This window comes from Puma concolor, chromosome E4 (assembly GCF_028749965.1).
Source record: "Puma concolor isolate L17-30 chromosome E4, mPumCon1.1.hap2, whole genome shotgun sequence".
NCBI lineage: Eukaryota > Metazoa > Chordata > Mammalia > Carnivora > Felidae > Puma > Puma concolor.
In genome coordinates, this window is record NC_141683.1 from 47,348,108 (window position 1) to 47,367,468 (window position 19,361).

General features: G+C 40.4%; 1 protein-coding gene across 1 annotated transcript in view; it reads left to right on the plus strand.

Annotated features, from left to right (window-relative positions):
- The window catches only part of LOC147572642 (uncharacterized), a 319,037-nt gene that overhangs the window by 274,998 nt on the left and 24,678 nt on the right, over positions 1–19,361 (plus strand). The window contains exons 4-7 of the mRNA XM_086694156.1: positions 5,297–5,412; positions 8,548–8,699; positions 12,673–12,974; positions 13,531–15,084. The gene's annotated coding sequence lies outside the window, so the exon portion shown is untranslated. The remainder of the gene's footprint in view (positions 1–5,296; positions 5,413–8,547; positions 8,700–12,672; positions 12,975–13,530; positions 15,085–19,361) is intronic.

Consider the following 19,361-nt stretch of genomic DNA (forward strand, 5'->3'; position numbering starts at 1 on the left):
CACTGCACTCTCAATAGCTTACCATTCATCTGGCACATAAATGGAACATTCCTGATGATTGCTTTGACTTGGTTCTGTTAGACAGCTTAATATTCCCCATATACCAAAACTCTCTCAGGTAAATGGCATTCCCTGACCCACCAATGTATGTGGCAATCTTTCTGGACCCTCTTCCTTTTACTAACCTGTTCTTAATTCTGTCCTCTCCTTCCTACATCTCAGCTTTGTCTTCCAGGTACTATTTTAACCTGATCCCTTGATTCTAGGGCTAATTTCTGATCTCTGAGTCCTGATTTATGGCTCCCTCTTGTGGATATTGGTTTGCCCCATCAGTCTTACCTAGCCTGAATTGGCTGTGATCCATCCCATTGGGAAGGGAGGTTGGGTTCCAATAATAAGATTAAGAATATACTGTAATAGAAATATGATTGAGGATTATAAGAGATGTTAGGAATATCTAAATCTGCCTGGGGAAGTCAGGTTAGGCTGTACAGAATTGTGAATTGTGAGGGAAAGTGGGACTTTCTCAGGCAGACAAGAGGAAAAACTAGATCATAGGCACAGTGCACTTTGGTAATCAGGTGGATGAGACTAGCAGAAAGGGAGAGTCCAAAAGAGGGTTCAAACCAGGTTTCTGGTGTCAGCAACTGGGTGCTGTCTCCCATACTAGAGAACATTGAAAGTGAGGAATAGGTAGGAATTTCACTTGGTTTAATAAAATTGTTCTTTACAGATAATGAAACTTACTACTAAAAGTTACTATGCTTAAATATTTTAAACACATACTTGAATATTTTCAAATATTATTTATATTCAGATGCTTGGTCAAAATAATATTTTGGCTATTAGTAAAGGAGTTTCTCCAAAATCTTTTGTCAAGATATAATTTTTAGCTTTAGTATATTCTTAGAATAATAAATATATGTATGTATATTCCTCTATAACATAGACTTTTAATATATGACACTGCCTCATTACTCCAAACCAATGAGATTCATTCACTTGTTCATTCAAATAAAATGTGGTCAGTTTCTTTAGGTGCATGCCCTGTGTGATCCCATGATGGTGAAGATCATGATAGTTGGCCCTACTTAGTACGGGTGTATTAAAGAATTTGCAGTAGTGATCCTGGTTTCTGTTTTCTAACATTTTGTTTGTTACAAGAGCATTGTTAATAGTTCTTTCAAAGTATATTTCATCTTGGAATTGATGGAGTTAATTGTATTAAGGATATCTCTGGCTGTCAGACTGTGCCATCATTGAGCAAGATTATCACAGATTTTGAAATATTTTTTAATGTTTATTCATTTTGAGAGAGACAGAGAGCATGAGCAGGGGAGGGGCAGAGAGTGAGAAAGAGAGAATCCCAAGCCAGCTCCATGCTGTCAGCACTGATGCCTAACCGACTGGGCCACCTAGGTGCCCCAGGTTTTGAAACGTTGACACATGTCAAGCACTTAACAAAGTTAAGTACAAAGATATAGTAGAAGAGTAAAGTGAGTTAGTTAAATGTATACTCTTTGAAAGTACTCTATTTCATGTGAATTTTTCTTAGCAGATGATGTAGTTTTACTCCAAATGAGGCAAGTAATCTCTCTAGAAGAGAGGAATATCTCAAAACTAGAGTGTATTATCCATCTTACCTTATCATGACATTGATTTTATTATTTGTACTTAATTTGGAATTGGGAGAAGTTGGGTATCAGAGATTCGTATCACTCACTACTTACTGAAACCTGTAGGACTTAGCAAATTTCATATTATTAGTAGGATAAATAATTTGCGTATGTATTTTGTCTTTTAATTATTTTAGGAAGAAAATAAACCTCAGAGGAAAAGCCAAAGTTGTGTTTATTTTCAGCTAACTTAATTTTTATTAAGGAGGGCTAGCTACCATTCCATTTTATTTTTAACTTTTAAAGTTTATTTATTTTTTAGAGAGGGAGACAGAGAGACAGAGCACAATGGGGGAGAGGCAGAGAGAGAGGGAGACACAGAATCCGAAGCAGGCTCCAGGCTCTGAGCTATCAGCACAGAGCACGATGTGGGGCTTGAACCCACAAACTGTGATATCATGACCTAAGCCTAAATCTGATGCTTAACTGAGCCACCCAGGCACACCATCTTTTTTTTTTTTTTTTTTGACAATTAAAAAAAAAAACTACCATTAAAAAATATTTTTTTAATGCTTACTTATTTTTGAGAGAGAGAGAGAGACAGAGTGCAAGTGAGGGAGGGACAAAGAAAGAAGGAGACACAGAATCTGAAGCAGACTCCAGGCTCTGAGCCATCAGCACAGAGCTTGATGCGGGGCTTGAGCCCATGAACCACGAGATGATGACCTGAACTAAAGTCGGACACTTAACCGACTGAGCCACCCAGGTGCCCCTAATGGCTACCATTTTAAATGACAAGGAATTTTATTTGCTCATCAAAACAGTACATAAAGCAAATGAACAGAGATGCTAGGTGCTGCTACAGGGATACTAACTTTGTCTGTTAGCCTCAACTAGATACTGAAGGGACCAACAATGAGAAAATAACTAATTGTATGTGTGTGTGTGTGTGTGCGTGCGTGCGTGCGTGCGCGCGCGCGCGCGCGCACATGTGCACGGGCACCCCTGCATCTTCCCCCAGTCTTTCATGGATACTCCAAGGAAGGAAGACAATTGTTATTAGGGAGTTTATGGTCCCCAGCACAGGATCTTTTACACATAGGAGGACTCAGTAAATACGTGTTGAGTGAATAAGATTGCATTTGCCATATAATTTTCTATAGTACAGAAAACAAGTTTCTGTTCCCTTAAAACCAATGCCACCTTCGTTAAAATCTGATTATTATAGTCTTGACTTTTCATTTGCAGAGATGATGCCTAGTGTCTATTTTTCTGCCAGGCATTATAGCTGGAGCTGATGAAAGAATGGTTAGAAAGACACAGACGATCCCTGCCTTCAAGTGGCTAACAGTCTCATGGGAATGATACATGAAGTGACAGTCATGAAATGCTGTGAAGATAAGGGGAGCCAAATGGCTATGAGAGCAAGAGCAGCCCTTGGCTTTCAGGAAGTAGAGTTGGGATTGGAGTCCCAGGGAAGACTTGTAGGGGGCAGGAAGCCCAATACATCTTTACTTTGGTTTCTTCCTTTTTTTAAACTTCGTATGATAGAAATTTTCAAGCATATACAAACGTAGAGGGATGATTCAACAATTATCTACAAAAGACAGTTTTGTTTCATCTGCACTCTCCTCACTACCCCCAACCCCTCAATGGACTATTTTGAATCTAATTCCAGACCTTATGTTATTGTGTCTGTAAATATTTTAGTGTGTTATCTCTAAAGGATAAAGACTCTTGTTTTATTTAAAAACCATGACTATAATAGTATTATCTCACCTAAAAATCAATAATAATTTCTTAATATTTTCAAATATCCAGTCAGATTCAAATTTCAGGTGTCTTGTGATTTTTTTTAAAGATTCAAACAAAGTCCACACACCGCATTTTGTTGATATCGGAGGATGTTTTGAATGGCATGAGGATCACCCAAGGGAATATGCAACCCATGTAGGTAGCAGCTTCTTGTGTGGTTTGTTCATTGCTTTGTTGTTGTTGTTGTTCACTATTTTGGTCACTCAGTATCTAGAATGGTACTTAACACATAATAGGTGCTCAACAAATACTTGGTGGATAGGTGGATGAATGGGATATGAATGTGTTTCAAGCTGAGGGAGCAAAAGTGAGTGTGAAGGTCTGAAGATCTATGAGATCACAATGTGTGTGTGTGTTTTTCACCAAGTGATCCTCTGACACCAGCTGGGTGTCCTCCAATTCAACTCAGTTCTGCCACTATCTACCCGGAGATAGCATCAGATCCTAAGGACTTAGTCCCAAAGACTGCCTCATCACTTTAGACACCAGTGACAAAGTCAGGTTGTTACCTGTGCTTCTAACCAACTGGCTAAAGATCAGAGGCTCCTATAAGCCCTCTTAGGGTTTGATTAATATGCTAAAGTGGCTCCCAGAACTCAGAGAAACATTCTACTTACTAGACCACCGGTTTATAATAAAAGGATACACATGAGGAACAGCCAAATGGAAGAGATGCCTCACATGGGGCTAGGTAGGTGGGAAAGCATGCAGAACTTCTGTAATCTCTAAGCAAGCAACTCTCCCCACATCTCCAAGTGATCACCAACCCAGAAGCTTCTGACATCCATCCTTTCGGATTTTTATGGAGGCATCATTACATAGGCACGACTGATTAAATCATTGGCCGTTGGTGATTGGCTCAACCTTTAGGTCCTCTCCTCTCCTCAAAGGAGGAAGTGAAAATTCCAACCTTCTGTTCACAGGGTTGGTTCCCCTGGGAACCAGCCCCAATCCTTAGGGTAATAAAAGTCATCTCATTAACATAATATGAGAATCTTTTCCTCTCTCAACATTTAAGAAACTTTAATGGCTTTAGGAGCTTTGTCCTAGGAATGCAAGAAAGACCAAGTATATATTTCTTATTATAAGGTACAGTATTACAGCAGTACATTTTGGGATTGGTCCATTTCATAAGTGGCTGGAGTACAGATTTTGGTTGATGGCAGGAGATGTGACTGAACCAAGGTAGGGGCCAGATCATGCAGTGCTAAGCACAGTGATTAGGAACTTTTAGAGGACTTTCAGGAGTTAAGTTGACATGATCAGGTCCTCATCTTGGAAAGGGTGACTTCCAATTATGCCTGAGGGACTAATAGATCCCTGGCAGATGGTGCCACATTCAAAAAGATATCAATCATGCAATGAAAGTTAATTAAAGAGAAACTAAATGCTTGTTGCAGTGTTATCCCCATAGTTTCTCGACCTTTTGGCTAAGATCAAGTGTATTGCAATGTCCCCCAAAAAGTTCTGGAAGAGATCTCATCCTTAGCATAGTGAAAGTCTTCAGATTTTTCCCCTAAGTCTCTCTCCTGCTAAAATCTGTCCCATGAACTCGGTTCACTCAGGCTGTCTTGAATCCATCACCTTTTATCTGTTCCTCATCTGTTTTGCTTTCCTGTCCTCTACTATAAATCCAGATAGGCTTCCCAGTTTTCTTGAGCCTAGCAGGCCAGCTAGAAGTCCCCTTAGCAATATGGGAGACAGTTCTATAGGGACATCCATTCTCCATCACTCTTATAGGACACAGACTTCTCTGGGTCCTGCAGTATGTGAATGACAGTGACGTTCTGACTAATGCTTTTTCCCCAAAAGAGTGAAAATCCTAATTATTACACTTGAAATCAGTCTCTTTCTTTTTCCATCAGAACACAACTCTGCCACATACTTGAAAATTCCATCATCACTGCCTTGACAATGTGTACAGTTAATTGGAATGTCACTGCTCAAGTCTCAGAATCTTGCCTGGGTGCCTCCGCATGTGGTAAGCAGCGCCCTGGGGCTCCTTTGTGAACACAGGAGGATGATGCTAGGTGGGAGGGGAGCCAGGCTGGGGAGATGTCAAGCAGAAAGCCACGAGGAGAGTCCCAAGACACTGGTTTCTGGCAGAATTCAGATGTTAGAAATGCATAAAAATGTATCTTCTTGGGATTAAACTTGATTTCTGGGACTGGATTGTTTGGGATGAAATTTGCAGAAGTTTGTGGTAAAATAGTGATTACATATCTTGGGCCAGTCACTTTATATTTGTGTATTTTATAGTCTACTAATTTGTATTATTGTATTGAAACCTTAATACTTATTTAAAAATATTATTTAAGCAGTGTGGGCTTCTTGAAATCTTTATAGACCAATAATGAGGGTTTTTTTTCTTTTTCTTTTCTAAGCAGCTGCCACCATACTATCTTTGCTTTTATTGGATTCTTTGAAAAGCCTATTTAGAAACTACTTATTTTGAAAAACCTCTGGGAGAACTCTCATACTAAAAAATTCTTAATATCACTATGAAAGACACCAAAAATGTGAAAATATCCCCTGATGAATGGCTACAAGGAGGGTTTCATTAGATTTAGAATTAGTGCGAACTTGAATTGCTTCAGTATGATATATTACCAAAACAATCTTTTTGCAACTCATTGAAATTTAAAGGATCATTCTCAAAGGAGTGTTAAAGGAAACAGATGGGCCAAGTACTAAATTTGGAGTTTAAAAAAACTTGTACATTTCAATACAGTAAATAAAAGCATGAGTTTCATGCTTGCCTTTCACTACCAGAAGGTCCTTTTAACACTTTAAAAGGATATCAGTGTTCAAACGATTAGCAATTGCTTCTCAAGTTTATGTTAATCCATGACACAGTTCATAAAGAAAGAATAAGATGTGAAACAGACCAGTCATAAGCCTCGTGGCATGCTTCGCAATGCTGATGATAAAGTAGAAATTCTAAGCGAATTGATAAACTGTTAGACCGCTGCTGATTTCAGCTGTCACCTGGCCTCTCCCACAGTTTCACAGATGACAAAAAGGAACTTGAACACAGTTGGTGGCAAAGTGGACACTAGAACATCACCTCTGCCCTCTCTAGCTAGAAGCAGTGTTTTTCTTTTTTATATTGTACCTCCACACGCTTTTCTTTGCTTTGGAAACGACTACTCAAAATATATACTGATTTGTTAGTTTTCAAAGAGTAACATCAGGAAGGGACTTGCAGGACATGTAAAGAAACTTCTATTTTATCCTAAAGGTGATGAGGAGTTATGGATGACACTGGTATTGTAGAATTTTCTCTCTTCCAAACCTCACTATTCTTTACTTAGGTAACTTAAGTCATCTCTCAATCTCTACATCTCCTCATTTCGATATTATCTCATAGTATAAATTATAGAATTGCTAATAATATCATGTGGAAGTTGGTTCAGAGGTTCCTACATTTAGATTTTAGACATACTTGTAGCATATGTGTATACTTATGGCTTTGAAGTCCTTTCTTCCACTAAAAAGGAAATAAATTTCAGAATGGTATATGGCTTCTGGCAAGAATACCATTTCAACCGTGTTTTTTCTGCAAGGATCTTTTTTTTCTGGGTCTGGTATGAATTATGATTCCTAACACTGGATTTATTTTTATAGAAAGCTCAATTTATCTTAGAAACTACCATTAACAGCAGTGAAAGCTAAGGCCAAATATTGGTGCACTCTATTTTCCCAACTTTCAGAACAATTCTGTATAAGCCATTGAATACTCTAATGTTGTTACTGAAGGCAATAAGATGATGAATTGTGGTCTAACAGATACTGGACTTTGGACTTTTTAAAAAAAAGATATTATTTTTAAATAATCTCTACACCCAAGATGGGGCTCAAACTCATGACCCTGAGATCAAGAGTTATGTGTTCCTCCAACTGAGCCAGCCAGGTGCCCCGATACTGGATTTTCTTGGGGTAACCAAAAGATTTGACACAGACCTTGTAAGTTAACAATAGATTATATCAGCCTCCTTTCTTTTTTTTTTTTAAACTCTGAATTGTATTCAAGTCAGCAAGCCCAAAGGAAAGTCAATCTGATTAATTAATCCTCAACCACTCATTTTCATTGATCAAATAATAAAAGTCTGAAACTCCTAGAGCTACCTATAATAAAACGAGCACGGTGCTGAGAATTTTATATATACTGTTCAACAACATAGAAATATATACACTCTATTCAATGTATAGCATGAAGGGAGGCTTCTATGGCAAGTATCAAACACATGCATTCAGCATCATAGGGGAGTCAAAGCTGAAGGATTCTCAACCTGGGGTATTGTTGGCTCAATTCTTTGCTGTGTGGGAGGGCCACTAAAGGCAAGGTGTGTAGCATCTTTGGCCCTTGAACACCAAGTGCCTGTAGCACCCACCAGTCAACAATGTGCCCTCCCCACCTACATTTTCAAATGCCTACTAGAAGGGTGTTCCATCCATGTGGAGATGAGATGATAACCATCCTCCCTTTACTCCAACCTCTCTCTAAAAATAATTTCAGAGGAAAATCTCAACCTTTTTGTTTGAGGCAAAATTCCTGACCAATCTACTTGATTGACCTAATAAATAAAGCTGTTTAGGCCACTGCATGGGTGTGAAAAGCTGAGGTTCCTTCCCGCTAACTTGGGACACAGTAGAGCATCCATATAGGGCTGTAATGCAGCTGCCATAGAACAGTAGTTGCTAAACCCCAGTGTACTGGGAATCACTTGGAGTGTTTTTGACAAGGTAGATTTTGATTTAGTAGGTTTGAGCCAGGGTTCAGGACCTGCATTTTGCAGAACCACTCCAGATAAATGTGATTTGTGTTGCTACTTATGCAACCTTTCAATATACATTCCCTTAGAAGATTTAAACTCCAGGAAAATTCTTCCAGACCAATTGGTAACAGAACATCCTTTAATAATAGTGTGCAGGATATGGAAAAGGTTCTAGTATAAGTTGAGAGCAATATTAGAGGAAGAGAAAAGCAGTGGTCTTGTCTTAGGAATGTCTTTGCTCAGAGGGTCAGGGCTTGGACCTATCTGAAAGAAGAGGAAATAAACAGCCTGGCCCCTAGGAATGGCCACAGTTTATGAGATTTCTGTACCTTCCCCAGAGAGGAGCGATGTAGAAAAATATGGGAATGACTTCAGCACAAAAATGGATGGGAATGGAGAAGTGGTGGCTTCCTGAGCTGCGAAGGACAGGAAGTCCATGTTCACAGACACATCTCTCTGCCTTTACTGGGATCACTTCCAAAAATGAAGGGTTTGGTAAGAAAATGTGGGCTGGAATTTATCCTCATTCTTGGTTGATACTCTGTGCAGGTAGGGTATTGTGTAAAACCAATTTGAAATGGTAGCCCACTTTCTGTAATGACCTGCCATAGCTCCTCATTATAGGGTTGGCCCCAGCAAACTTGAGGAAGGAGGTGAAGTTTCTCTTTAGTGTCCTATCCCCTCTTTGTCCACTCTGCTTCAGTGCTCTTTCCTCTTCTGTCATCTCCTAAAGCCTACTAAGGAAGCCCTTCAGCCCTATTTTTCCAAAAGCTCATTCTCAACTAATTTGTATCTACTCCTTACTGGGGGCTTAACCAGAACACAAATTAAATTTTTCCTCTTGGAGGCCTTTATTGCAAGGAGTCCCTGAAAAATTATAAGCCTTTGCCACACTGAAGATGAAATGCAAATGGTGAGTTCAAGCACCTAGGTGAAGAGTTTGGGGCAGTCTATATTCAAGAACTCTGAAACAAAACAAAATGTCACTCATAAAGCTGGTCATGTAAAAGTATGAGTTAGAACTTCATCTAAGACATGTCACAGTATCAGAGGGGACTTAGAATGATCATGTGGTCCGTCTGTAGGCTTTCAGCCCATCTCTACTTGGACTTCGTGGAGAAATGGCGTTCTTTTTTCTTCTTTGAACAAATTTCCACTAAAGAAAGTTGCAGTGAATAACTAAACTATTTTATTACCACAAAGCCCAATCTGCCATCTATTCTTTCTTACTTGGACTGTAACAGTAGTGCCCCAAACTGCACTGACTCTTGCCACTACTCCTCCTTTTCCACTGAGTCCCCCTCCTCAGCCCCATCACTGCACACTTGGTAACCTGTTTGGCACACTGAAGTCCAAGTGACCTTCTACAAATGCTAATTAGATTTTGGTAATTCCTGGGGCACCTGGGTGGCTCAGTCGGTTAAGCATCCAAGTCTTGATTTCAGCTTAGGCCATGACCTCATGGTCCATGAGTTTGAGCCCTGCATCAGGTCCTGTGCTGACAATGGGATTATCTCTCTCTCTCTCTCTCTCTCTCTCTCTCTGCCTTTCCCCTGCTCACTCTCTCTTTCTCAAAATAAACAAATACACTTAAAAAAAAGATTATGCCAATTCCTCGATTAAAACTATTTTGTGGCTTCCCACTCTTCGTAGGATGAAGAACTACTTGCCTGGCCACAAAGCCCTTCACAATTCTCCTCCTTGCTCTCACCTCCAGCCTCCCCAGTCTCCTTTCATACCTTCAGATGTGCCATCACGCTCCTGTTACTTTGTGACTTTGCACAGACTGTGATAGCTCCTGCAGGCTTTCTTCTGTGCTGCCCCAAACCCATCATCACCATATTGTTTAGACCCTATTTTTGGTCCATTGCACCAGTCATATCACTGCTTCTCTTTTTTATGTATTTGTGTGCTTATTTGATTAATGTTTGTTTTCCCAACTAGTCTACAACTTCTGTGAGGTGAGGACTTGGGTGTCTTTTACTCATAAGTATATTCCAAGTGTCATAGAGAGAGGCCAGACCATAGTAAGTTTGCTATGAATATATGCCTAATAAATGCATGAACCGTTCCTTTTACTTAACTTTGGTTTGAGCTCATTTTTAGTCATTGAAAGCAGTGGGGAACTTCCGGCCACTTCCCTATAGCTCTTCCTTTGCTTTTGGATGTGATACCCTATCACTTTGATGGAAGGGCACAGATGCCTCATTAACATGGAAACTGGGCAGTATAAATTAATTTTAATGTCACTAGATTAGTTTATTAACATATGTTGTTAATTTTCTTCAATTTTTAAACTTTCCCCTTGTGCTCAGACTCTGATTTGGTAACTGGAGAGGGTTAACTTCATTACATAGGAGTTTACAGCCCCTAGAATTTTTCCATATTAGAAAAAAAACTTTTTCTTTCTTTCTTTTCTTTCTTTCTTTCTTTCTTTCTTTCTTTCTTTCTTTCTTTCTTTCTTTCTTTCTTTCTTTCTTTCTTTCTTTCTTTCTTTCTTTTCTTTTTCCCTCTCCTCCCTTCCATTCCCTTTCCTTCTTCCTTCTTCCCTCTTCCCCTTCTTTTCTCTTCTCTTCTCTTCTCTTCTCTTCTCTTCTCTTCTCTTCTCTTCTCTTCTCTTCTCTTCTCTTCTCTTCTTTCTATATTAACAGCAAAGTAGAGAAATATAGCAAGTAAGAGATAGAAAAAGAAGGAATTGTTAGAATGAGCTATTTGAGGGGCACCTGGGTGGCTCAGTCAGTTAAGTGTCTTTGGCTCAGATCAAGATTTCACGGCTTTTGAGCTTGAGCCCCACATCTAGCTCAAAACCTGAAGCCTGGGGCGCCTGGGCGGCGCAGTCGGTTGAGCGTCTGACTTCAGCTCAGGTCACCATCTCGCGGTCCGTGAGTTCGAGCCCCGCGTCGGGCTCTGGGCTGATGGCTGGGAGCCTGGAGCCTGTTTCCGATTCTGTGTCTCCCTCTCTCTCTGCCCCTCCCCCGTTCATGCTCTGTCTCTCTGTGTCCCCAAAATAAATAAACGTTGAAAAAAAAAATTAAAAAAAAAAAAAACCTTAAGCCTGCTTCAGATTCTGTCTCCCTCTCTCTCTGCCCCTTCCCCACTGGCGCTCTCTGTCTCTCTTTCTAAAAAACAAATAAATGTTACAAAAAAAATTTTTTTAAAAGAATGAGCTGTAAGATGGCAATAAAGAAATGGGAATTAATGATAGTTTACAAAAAAAGAACCAGGGACCTTGTGAGAAATTTTTATTAAAATTTTTTTTAATGTTTATCTTTATTTCTGAGACAGAGAGAGAGCATGAGTGGGGGAGAGGCAGAGAGAGAGGGAGACACAGAATCAGAAGCAGGCTCCAGGCTCCGAGCCGGCAGCACAGAGCCCAAGGCAGGGCTTGAACCCATTAACTTCCAGATCATGACCTGAGCTGAAGTTGGACGCTCAACAGACTGAGCCACCCAGGCACCCCATGAGAGAGGTTTTTATTTTAAAGGAACAAGATTGTTCTTTAAACTGTACCGGTTTCTTTTTATTGAATCTGAATCCAATATCTGAATCCAGGATCCAAGTGCATCCTGACCAAAGTTTCTCCTGTGTCTGGATCTCAGGGATTATTGCCTACATATGAATGCATTTGCTTGTTTGTTTATTAATAGTGCCTGTGATTTTTATTGTTTTTAATTTTTTTAATGTTTATTTATTTTTGAGAGAGAGAGAAAGAGACAGAGTGTGAGTGGGGGAGGGGAAGAGAGCGAAGGAGACACAGAATCTGAAGCAGGCTCCAGGCTCTGAACGGTCAGTACAGAGCCCAACATGGGGCCCGAACTCACAAACCATGAGATCATGACCTGAGCCAAAGTCAGATGCTTAACTGACTGAGCCACCCAGGCGCCTCAGTAGTGCCTGTGATTTTTAAAATAAAAATTACCACTTACAGGATACCATGTGCCAGACACCTGACATACAGTATCTCATTTGGTTCTCAGAGACAGGTTATGGTTATCCCCCCCCCCCCCATTTTACCAATAAGGAAAGTATGGTTCAGAGTTAAGCAATTTTCCAGGACTCACAACTTTGAACAGATCCGGATTCAAATCCCAAGTATGCATAATTCTAAGCCCTGTGCTCCTGTCACACTTCCTCTTTAAAATGAACTCCTCCCCCAAAATAAATAAAATGAAACCCTAATATTTGATAGGGTTTAAAAATTTCCCCATTTTCACAGATGAAATCACTTAAAGCAGTGGTTGTCTAAGTGTGATGGTCAGATCAACAGAATCAGCATCACCTGGTAACTTGTTAGAAATGCAAATTCTCTGACTATACCCCAGACTTAGTGAATCAGAAATCGTGGTCTGGGTGGGATGGACCCAGTAATTTGTGTTTTAACCAGACCTCCATGCCATTTGACTGCGCACATCTATTGACTTTCCAGATGCCACTCCTGGAGAATGTTTCTCCCTCTTTTTCAGGATCCCCAGAAAAGCAACCAATGCATGGTGACCTGAAAACCTTCTGGGGACTTTGCTTTGCTTGGTTTGAAATGGTGACACATAAGCTTACACTGGTTAAGTAAACAGGCAACACTGAACAACATTTAACCTGGATGTTGTGGTGGATTGCAAAAGGTCACTGTATTCTTTAGTTAACATTTGTAGTGTCTCCACGTCTGCTTTCTTCCAGAACAGGAAGCGGAAGTTCTAAACTACCGCCAACTCTTGGTATTTCCGGCCTTGCTGAGACCAGAAAGCAGCGGAAGAGACAAATCTTTCTTGTGAGAGTTCCCATTTGATTTTCAAATCAAGGTGCACAGGATCAAAGGTCTCTTGAGTACAGATCAGCATCCCAAACTTTGATGCTTATCTAAATAAACAGCTTGGAACTCTGCTCTAGTAGTTGTAACACAGGCAGGTGACTGAGATAAAGAGGTAAATCAGCTGCTAAGGAATGAGGGGAAATTCCCACCTAATAGCCAAAAGCAACAATATTTGAGCATGTGATTGCCTCTTTTTTTAATTTTCTAAGGTATGGTGATCAACACCTTTAATAAATTGAAGATGGAAGGTCTTAGACCTCGAGTAAATTGGAGGAAAAATCGTTTCCACAAATGGATTCTTTCATTATGATAAAAAATTGCTGAAGATCTTTAGGGAGTCACCCTGCCAAGAATTTTGGCTGCAGTTGAACTAGTTAATATACTTTTGTTATATGATCTCTAAAATAACTTAAAGCATATGGACATAGAAGAAACAGAAAAGATCATACCATGTTTTCTGTGTATTATTTAGCTTAGATTTTCTCTTGAAATGATATGTGATTTTTTTCTACAGGGAAAAATAATTATTCACACTGTAAGAAATCAACAGAAATTTAGATTATTTTTAAAATAGTGAAACTTCTAGATGGAAACCTTGGAAGATAATTTGTGAATAAAAAGAGTGCATTTGGTGTGTCATTGGGCAAACTGATAAAACACATTCATCTTAAAAGGAGGTGAGGAATTTCTACTGTCCCCAGAGCTTCCGTTGGTAAGTTAGTCCTACCACTGTGAACAAACGAAATGAAACTAGAGGAGTATTTTAGTTATACTCATGGTTTAGCATCTTCAGAAACACTAGTCTGATACTTCTGTCTGTTGAGTTTTTAAGGGAATTAGTTTTCAATACCAGCCTTAAAATATCTGGACTAAAATAATCACATTAGCCCTTGTTAAATGTACTCATAATCAAGTAACAAAACAATAGTGTTCTCCCTACTTTATACCTAAAGCTTGAAATTTCTAATCAGTGTTTCCACTTTGTTGTGTGACATTGCATTGCTTAGAGCTTCCTGAAATACTTGCATGCCATATACATTTCTAATCTATATAAAAGAACACTGATACATAAGCGATGTCTTTTCCTCTAGCTTAAAATAATAAGTCCGTTTCTGCACAATCTGAGAACACAGACAACTTGAATGTTGAATAAGAAGCTCTGGATTCTAAGTTGAGTCCTGCTGTGAAATTAATCTTTGCTTTAGATCTCCACCTTGTGGTTAAACGTTTAAAATGTAAATTCCTTTGGATTTTATGATCCTGGTTTATAGATTCTTTTAAGAAGGAAGTCAGGATGGACATTGTCTGAAAATACCTTAGTTGAGATGATGTGTGAAAATAACTGAGGCTTAGAATTGGGTACTTAAAAACTTATAATTCAGATTTAGCTTATTTCAGGATGATTTTTCCCACTGAGGCACTTGTTTGCCACTTTTTGTTCAGCTACCTTAAGAAGTTAGTTTTGGGTTTCTTAAAGATTGAAGAGGCTTTCAGGGGCCATCTTTTAAATTAGTTCTGGAATAGAAGGAGCCAATAAGGGGAACCGCATTAGTAGTATCTTCCCACACCTTCAGTAGCCTCCAATGAGTGGATTAGATTAGAGATTACAACCTCAGAACGTTGGGGAGAAACATAAGAAACATAAGTACTCTAACGTGTGGTTTAACTTGGTCCAAGAAAGCAGACAGGTGACAACTTGAACATCCTGTGATTTCATTTTCTAAGTTTCCTCATCACAGCATAGAAAAGCTGTAAGGCATCCACTGGGTGTATGGCAGCTCTCTATGCAGCTTGTAGACCACATCAGTCCAGCACGAAGTCCCACCAGGGGGAAGCCTGATGTACTCCGACTAGAGCTCTTTGGATTTACATAAGGTTTGGTTTACAGAATTTGGCTAACAAAGTACAATTTTTATTATACTGACTTGTTTACATGTTATGCTCGACTCCTGTCTTTTTGTTTCACACTCCAAAGCAAATGGTGACTCTACCTCAAAATCACACCCAGGATCTGACAACTCCCCTTCACGTGCATTGTTCATAGGATTCAGACTGAACCTGTTAGGATGTAAGTCAGATTCCCACTGCTCCTCTGGATAGAAACCTTCCATGACTCCCCTTTCATGCAGATTATTGAAGTGCCTTCCTGAGAACTCTCAACTTATAGATCATGTAAACATGGAGTGATTGGGGTGCCTGAGTGGCTCAGTGCATTAAGCATCTGATTCTTGATTTCAGCTCAGGTCATGAGCTCATGGTCTGTGGGATCAAGCTCTATGTCAGGCTCTGCACTGACAGTGTGGAGCCTGCTTGGGATTCTCTCTCTCCCTCTCTCTCTCTCTCTGCCCCTCCCCTGCTTGTGCACTCTCTCTCTCTCTCAAAATAAATAAACTTAAAGAAAACATGCAATAATTCCATTTTTTTCTTATTTCTGATTTCCAAACTTCCCTATTGAACTGCCCTTAAAAACATCTTGGGCCACATTATGGTGCACCTGGGTGGTTCAGTCAGTTAAGCCTCTGACTCTTGATTTCAGCTCAGGTCATGATCTCATGGTTTGTGGGATCAAGCTCCATGTCAGGCTCTGCACTGACAGCCTGGAGCCTGCTTGGGATTCTCTCTCTCCCTCTCTCTCCCTGCCCTTCCCCTGCTTGCTTGCATGCATGCATATGTGTTCTTTCTCTCTCTCAAATATAAGTAAATAAAACTTTATAAAAAAATCTTGACCACATTTCCTATTATTTGTGTGCATTTGATTATTGGGACACTCTTATCTGAATATTTAAGACAGTTCATTCTAAAACTTCAAAAGCTTTTCTCCTTTTTCTCTGACACTGTCTACCTGGTGACCTGAAAATTGAGTGTCTGTGGACTTTCTTATCACATTCTTTCTTTTTTTTTTTTTTTCCTTTTGTAACCTGCTTCTCACCTCTCCTTGGTCCCCAGCCTCCCACAGGTTCTCTAAGTGCTCACTGCAGGCAGATATGTCAGTGGGATGGGAGATGAAGCTCTTCTCCCCTGACTGGTGACAGAGTCATGGTTTACAGCACTGTTTCTCAGACTCTTATGCACATGTGAATCTCCTACTGGGCTTGATAAAAAGCAGATTGTGATCCAGGAGGTTGAGGGTGGGGCCTGAGACTCTGCATTGCTAATAACTCCCAGGTGATGCTGACACTGCCTGTCAGAAGGTCACAGTTGAGTATCAAGGGATAGAGGAGTCCTCTGCTCATTCTTTAGCCTATTTCTGTCTGATGCTGGCGGCCTCTGTTGATACGGTGGTCTCTGCGTAGGGATTATTGGTGGCTTGTAAGGGTCATAATTTAGCTTCATTTTGGGTCCTTTTTTGCTGCCAGGAGTAAAAGTTTGAAACATTTCTCCAGGTTGGGCTGCCTGGGCAGCTCCCGGGGCTCCTGTCCCTTGGCTAATCTCTGTGTGACCCTCGTAGGGAGCCAAGTTATAAGAGGGATGATAGTACATATCCTCTAAGGACCATGGAGAACTGGGATTGGGAAGGGGTTGCCCCCATCCTTCTACACACATTACAGAACAGTCTCATCAAACCTTGCAGATGTGGAGGCGCCTGGGTGGCTCAGTCGGTTGAGCGACCGACTTCGGTTCAGGTCATGATCTCATGGTTTGTGAGTTCGAGCCCCGCGTCGGGCTCTGTGCTGACAGCTCAGAGCCTGGAGCCTGCTTCGGATTCTGTGTCTCCCACTCTCTCTGCCCCTCTGCCACTCATGCTCTGTCTCTCTCTGTCTCAGAAATAAATAAACATTAAAAAAAATTAAAACCTTGCAGATGTGGAATCTCCTATCATGGGAACAGATGTTAGGCAACACTTTATTCTTCCCCAGATTAGGGAAGAGACTATAAAGGCAAATATGCCACAGGCCTCTTCTCTGGTAATGGCCTGTCTCACCAAGTTTGTCCTCTGTACTGGGATGAATGTAGGCCTGTGGGCTCTGCAGCCCAGTGTGGATATATCCAGGAAATAATGCCTGCTCTCTTATAGGGACTTTCTTATAGCTTTCCTTTTGGAAGGAAAACCTCCCTGACCTCCTCCCCAAGAAGGTGGGGGACTGTCCCGCTTCTCACTAGACCCTCAAACCATGAATTATGACCTCTTCTGTCATCTTCTTATAGAATCTGGTAGTGCCTCCATCCTGCGGACTTTGACTCCATTTTTGGATCTTCCTTTTCTCCTTGTTTCTCCCTGGCTTCAGCATAGACTCACAATTTAAAACTTTGATGGAGGGTGGAAGTCTCTTCCTAAGCATGGAGCCAGGGATGGGTAGGGAATGGTGGTCCATCTTCCTTGGTCCCTGCCCCTAAGACAAAACAACAGCCTCTCATATACTGGTCTTTTCCTCCTCTTTCTCCATATCTGAGACTTGAGCTCTGCCCTTCTTTCACTAACTCAGTCTCCACTGACATAGTGCCAACACCTGCCTTGGCTCAAACTCAAATATGTCTATCACCACTTCCACCACATATCCATCACTTCTGCATCACCTCCTGCCCGACTCTCCATCTGCAGTCTTACCCTCAAGATTTTGCACAGGTTACAGCCAGTTACATTCTGCCCTGAAACCTTTAATAGCTTCTCCCCTTACCCAAATCTAAAACAAAGCCTAGACTTTAAACCTATTCCTAAAGCTCTGTATATCCTTGCCCTACCCTGCCGTCTCTCCCTTCAGGGCTTTCATGCCATTCTATCAGGAGAAAGTGCTACACTTGAGAAAGTTGAAGACATGGGATTTAAAAATGATGACCACAGGGGCGCCCAGGTGGCTCAGTCGGTTAAGCATCTGACTTTGGCTCAGGTCATGATCTCACTGCTCATGAGTTCGAGCCCTGTGTTGGGCTCTGTGCTGACAGCTGAGCCTGGAACCTGCTTCACATACTGTGTCTCCCTCTCTCTCTACCCCTCTTCCGCTCACACTGTCTTTCCTTCAAAAGTAAATAAACGTTAAAAAATTTTTTTTGTAAATGATGACAACAGCCTTGTCTGAGGTTTGGTGGTAGCAGGGCTGACCTCAAATGCTGGTACTTCTGGGAACTTGCAATGTGGAGGCATGAAGTGCCTTTTACTCTCAGGAGTAAAGACTTAAGCAGTTTTGTGGGACTTAAGACTTAAGCAGTTTTGTGGGATGGGAAAGGCAGCTCTGCCAGGATATGGAATGTGAGCCCACATTCCATATCCTGGCACACTTGAATGAGTGAACTGAAACAACCCAGTTCTCTACCTTTTCATTTCCTCCTCCTTTCCCAGGAGTGAGCCAGTAGAGATGGTTTGTGGTAGATAGGAAGGTAGGGTGGATATGAGAATGAGAGGCTCCAGAGCGTTATGTAATCTGTTAATGACACTGCAAAGAGCACAGACTCTAGGTAAAAATACTCACAGCCCTGTCATTTCAAAGCTCTGTAACTCTGGGCAAGTTCATGAACTTCCTTGGCCTTTTTAACTTATCTGATAAATGGGACAAGTGGTGTTTATCTTTTATGGTTGTTAAACCACATATGTAAATATTAAATTAAATGCTCATGTACTAATTATGGAAGTATCCCAAGTGTCCATTGATAGAAGGATGGATAAAGAAGATGTGGTACATATATACATTGGAATATTACTCAGCCATAAAAAGGAATGAAATCTCCCCATTTGCAATGACATGGATGGAGCTAGAGGGTATTATGCTAAGTGAAATGGGTAAGTCAGAGAAAGACAAATACTATATGATTTCAATCATATGTGGGATTTAAGAAACAAAACAAATGAACAAAGACAAAGACAAACCAAAAAACAGATCCTTAACTATGGAGAAAAAACTGATGGTTACCAGAGAGTAGGTGGTGGGGAGTGGAATGGGTGAAATAGGTGAAGGTGATTAAGAGTACACGTACCACGATAAGCGCTGAGTAATGTATACAATTGTTGAATCTCTATATTGTACACCTGAAACTAACATAACACTGCATGTTAATCATACTGGAATTAACTTTTAAAAAATACTCATGTACTTAATACTGTCAGACCCATAGTGAGTACTCCATGAAAGGTAGACATTTAATATAGTAGTACTATTCTTACTGCCATTTTTATGACTTTGAAGGTTATATTTTATCCTTAAAGTCTAAGTGTCCATTAGACAGAATGCATTGAAGAGAGATCCCCTCTCCAAACAAAACAAAACAAAACAAAACAAAACAAAACAAAACAAAACAGTGATAAGTTCTATAATAGCTAGAGTTAAGCATTAGAGTGATAAATTAGAGAGGGTATGCTGTTGTTATATGGAAATAACCATATAGTAGCTAAAGCTGAAATGTTACTAATGTTAA